The sequence below is a fragment of the Dasypus novemcinctus genome, chromosome 1 (assembly GCF_030445035.2).
Source record: "Dasypus novemcinctus isolate mDasNov1 chromosome 1, mDasNov1.1.hap2, whole genome shotgun sequence".
Lineage (NCBI taxonomy): Eukaryota > Metazoa > Chordata > Mammalia > Cingulata > Dasypodidae > Dasypus > Dasypus novemcinctus.
Genome location: NC_080673.1, coordinates 31,807,729 through 31,813,137, shown reverse-complemented (window position 1 = coordinate 31,813,137; position 5,409 = coordinate 31,807,729).

The window sequence follows — 5,409 nt, the reverse complement described above, 5'->3', positions numbered from 1 at the left end:
AATATTGGCTATAATGTGCCTTGGCTGTGGGAACATATACTATTAAAGGGTTTCTTTTCTTGAAAAGGTAGGCATGGAAGAAGACTATTTAATATAGTCTTGGGAATATAGCATTTTAATTTATGAATATATTTGTTTAGATACCTGTGGTATTTTTATAAGTGTGTGTGTTAACTGGTAGATAGATGAATGAATGAACTCTTAAAAACTTGAGATAAACTTAAAAACTTGAGATAAACTTAAAAACTTGAGATAAACTTGTGGAAATATTTGCTAGAACTCTGAATAGCTTTCTTCACAAAATAGGATCTGCCCATAGGCCTGATGTGAAGCTATCTTCTGCCTTTTAACGATTTCCTAGAGGGGCCATCTTAATTTTGGAGCCCTCTTGAGTTGATGGAATTAAAAAAAAAAGAGTGAAAACTAAAGTACTCTACACTGGGAAAGCGCCAATTTATAAGATGGTCACTGTTGAATTATTGGCCCAAATTCTTCATTCTTTTCTGAATCCACTTACTTTGCTAGGTAAATTTGCAGTTCACCTCACAAACAATGAATTATATTTACTTACCATTAGATTTGGCATTGTGCCAAATGGTTTGCTTGGTTTAATAGCATGCTATGGATGGGACATTACTAGGGACTGTAAATATGTTTTCTTGATTAGGTACTTCCTTTTGTGTCTCTGCAATCACTTGGAAAAGAACATGCTTTAGCTAGATCACTGGTCAGAAGAGAGACATGTAGAACAGAGCAGATTCTCACATCTGCAGTGTGCAGTCTGCAGCTGTCATAGGTTGACCCAGAGCCACCATCATATACCCATGAAAACAATGGTTGCACTGTTTTAAACCACTGGGTGTTGGGATGTTTTGTCTTGTAGCATTGTTGGAATGATCGCTCACCTATAAATCAAGAATGCCATGGTGTTTAAGAAATTGAAATGGAACATATATCAGGAGTAGGTTGGAAATACCTAAGGTGTCAGATAATTCACAAAATTATCTCCTAGCAGTCTTTCTCCATGCATGAAGACAAGGGAAATATTACAAGGGGCCCTGTTCATTTGATTATTTTTGCTCATGGATGCCATGTTTCTACTCCCTGATTTTTCATACATGGATTTCTTTCTATCTTGATCACTGATACCTTTAAAACCTTTTCAATCTTTTTATCTGCCTGATAGGACTTTTAATAGTTGTCTGATAGTTCTGAAATTTCTTAACTTCATTACCCTTCTTATAAATTAGATCCTAGCTACACTTGACATTATCCATTGTCTTACTATTGTATCAGTTCACCAGTTAGATATTAGGAGACACATACTATGATAATTTTTCATTTTCCTAAAAATTTTAAAGGTTCAAATTAGCTTGCAGAGACCTGGCAATAAAATTTGTTGATTATTTTAAGATACATATTTTTCTTCATAATCTTCAGCTCTAATTGTATAAATAGCTGGTCTAATTCCTAATCTATAATCAAAGTTGATTTATGGTTAAAGAGAGTGTGTGTTTCAAGACTGGTTCTAGGAAACTAAAAGTGCTAATGAAATCTAATACTTGGTTAAGTTTATAACAAGTATAGATAAAGCAGCCCCATGAAGGGACAAAAGGGGAACTAAAGTGATCATAGTCAGAAAAGCAATGGTTGCCATCTGCCTTCTGGATTTATTATGGACATACCTTATGACTAATTTGCGGGTTTATGTGGGATGTTATTGTGAGAATCGCAATAAGATATATATAACACATTAGTAAATGAAAACACAGAAGTCTACCCAAACATAATTGTGCTATAGTCCTTTAGGGAAATTTGGTTCATTTCACAATTTCTGATTTTAATGGGGGGAAATCCTGGCAGAAAAATCTAGAAATAGTATAAGTTCTTTTGCTTTCTAAAAATCTTGCTTTAACAAAACATTGTATATACCACAATTTTATTTTGTGATTTAATGTAAAATTATTTCAACTAAATATAAGCTAAGTACATTTGAGTATTGTAATATGTGAAATTTATGTGCTTGCACATTTTTATTTAGCAGAGGTAGTCACTAAAATCATTGTCTATATAATATTTAACCTGTATGAGTATGTGCTGTGACTTACAGAATGGACAGATCTCTTAATAATATTCTTAGACCAAACACTGTGAGGGAACCATTCAATAGTTTAAGCTTTTACTCAACACAATTATGATCTTGTTTGTTAGGGATTTTGCTTTTCAAATGTATATGTGTTTAATATTGTAATTAATGTCCATAGGAATTTACAATATATTCTTATACTCTTTGAATGCAGCCAGCCTATTTTTGAAATATAGTATCAATACATAAATGTGCACAAATCATAAGAGTAGACTTTGATGCATTCTCATAAAATAATGCACCTGTTTAATCAGCACCCAGATTAAAACCAAAGCATTACCACTATCCTAGAAGCTTTTCCATGTACCTTTCCAGTAATTTAATAACTACACTCCTGCCAAGGATAAACACTTCTATCAAAATACATTGTTTCTGTAAATTATTATAAAATCAAAATATCGGGAGTTTAATTTTCCAGTAAAGACAGTGTGGTGGCTTGGAGCTATGCACTCCAAAACAACATGCTCTTTTTTTTAAATTTTTAATTTTTAAAGAAGCTGTTTTTAATTTTTTTTTTATTTTTAAAGAGGCTTTAGATTACATAAATGTTACATAAAAAATATAAGGAATTCTCATATGCCCCACTCCCTCCTCCTCCCACAACTTTCCACATCAACCACATCTTTCATTAGTGTGGTACATTTATTACAATTGATTAACACATATTGAAGCACTGCTACTAACCATGGACTATAGTTTACATTATAGTTTATACTCTCCCAGAGAATTTTATAGGTTATGACAAAATACATAATGGCATCTTTGCAGTCATGGAGAACAATTCTAATACCTGAAAATGCCTCTATATTTCCCCCTCCCTCCCCTTAGAACCTCTGTGGCCACTGCCTTTTTATCAATGATAATAGTTCTTCCATTGCTAGAATGATATTGTCTATAATAGAATAATAATAACTCTACTTAGTCCATTGTTCATTCCCCAATCTTGAGGATTTGGGAATAGTGATGTCCACTATGGTTTTTTTGTTTGTTTGCTTGCTTGTTTTAGATTTACTTTATTTATTTATCTCCCCTTCCCTGCCCCCCCCCCCCCCACCGGCCCGCCCCAGCTGTCTGTTCTCTGTGTCCATTTGCTGCGTGTTCTTTTTGTCCGCTTCTGTTGTCAGTGGCACGGGAATCTGTGTTTCTCTTTGTTGCATCATCTTGCTGTGTCAGCTCTCTGTGTGTGCAGTGCCATTCTTGGGCAGACTGCACTTTTTTCGCACTGGGTGGCTCTCCTTACAGGGCGCACTCCTTGCGCGTGGGGCTCCCCTACACGGGGGACACCCCTGCGGGGCACGGCACTCCTTGCACGCATCAGCACTGCACGTGGGCCAGCTCCACACGGGTCAAGGAGGCCCGGGGTTTGAACCTTCGACCTCCCATGTAGTAGACGGATGCCCTTTCCACTGGGCCAAGATCCCATGGGGCAGATGGATGGGACATCTTGCTTGCAATTGCAGATATTCTCTGTTCCTTGGGAGAGTGTTGTCCATCATGTCCCATTTAATTGTGCTAGGTGAGTTCAATGAACCGGAGAGTAGATGTTGCAACTCTGGTGAGATTCAGAGCTTGACTGGCACATGAGCAGACCAAAGATTTAAGTCCTTGGGATATATATTTATTAAGTATAGCACAAATTATGGGTTCAAATAAAAGGGGCAGAAAAGTCATGTGTAGGAAAACTATAAATGAGTCTAACTCTGTTACACTGGTGAGCAAATATTCCAAAGTAAGGCTCACTGACAGGGTGTTATATTCCTGAGCTTATCTGCCCTGCTTATAGTATCTGGATGCCTCTAGAGCACTCAGGAGCCCTGATGTTTGATGCACAGTTTACTGTGGCAATCAATGAGATCTTGCTGAGACATGCTTAAGTAAAACCTCTGGCATGACCACTCAACTCACTTTGAAATCTCTTAGCCATAAAAACTCATTTCTATTTACTATTTCCCCCTTTTGGTCCATCTTTTTCCAGATGTTTTGCTAATTAGTTTTTGGTAAAAATTCCTTGGTGCCAGGGAGACTCATTCCTGGGATTCATGTCCCACTCTGGGAGAAAGGTAGTGTGTTCATATGTTGAGTTTGGCTTAAAAAGAGACCACATTTGAGCAAGAAGGAGGCTTTCAGGAAGTAACTCTAATCTATTCCTGTAGATGTGAAATATTTTAAATAGGATCTTTTGATGAGGTTAGTTCAGTTAAGGTGTAACTCAAATGATTGAGGATGGATGTTCATCCTATTACTGAAGGTCATCCCTGTATTGAAAGAGAGAGCCACAGGGAAAAACCAGAGTCTGGAAGTCAGTGGAATCCAGAAGAGAAAGAAGAAGCCAGGAGAAGCTCCTATGTGCATTGTCATGTGCTAGAAAATTTGAGGACCAAAGACAATTGGCAGCCAGCACCAAAATACCATTTTCTGGGAGAAGGTAGCACTTTGATGACACCTTACTTTTGGACTTCTTCTAGTCTCAATATTATGACCCAATAAATTCTGATTGTTTAAACCAGTCCATTGCATGGTATTTGATTGAGCAGCCAGGAAACTAAAACACATGGAATCTCTTCACATATGGGAACAAAACAAGGAATTGTGTTAAAATTTGTTAGTAAATTTCACTTTACAATTTGCCATTATAGTGTTATTGAGAAATGACTCCCAAATTTTTGACAATTCTCTAACTGAAAGGTGGAATCTATGTTTCCCTTCTTGAATCTGGATGGAATTTTAACTCTGGAGGAATGGATGCCAAATACCTATTGAGGCTAGATCAGATGGAGCTTCCCTGACTGTTTTGCGAAGTTCACACAGGAACACAATCACCCATTCTAAGAACATTGAGTATTCATTGGAAGAGGTCACATCTAGGTTTCCCGACCACCAGTTCAGATCACATTCCAGGTGACAGCCTACATCAATTGCATGATGTGAAGGTAAATGCCTTTGTGATGATGTAAGCCCCAAGCCCTATCCTTCATCTGACTACAAAAGCATATAAGACCTGGATGAGAATCTCTTAGGTGAGCCCAGTAAATCCTTCAAAACCTGAGAAATTTTAATAAAATGGTAGCTGTTCTTTCAAGTCACTACTTTTTGAGATGTTTTGTTATGCAGAAATGGTAATTGGAATCAGTTTTTTTTTACCTGAAAATGGTCTGTTGCTCTGAAAAAAACACATGTATGCCATTGCCTTTGGGATCAGAAAACAGAAGGGTGTCAAGGAGTGTGTCAGTGAACTATAAAAGGTGTTTGAGGAGGGTTAAGTT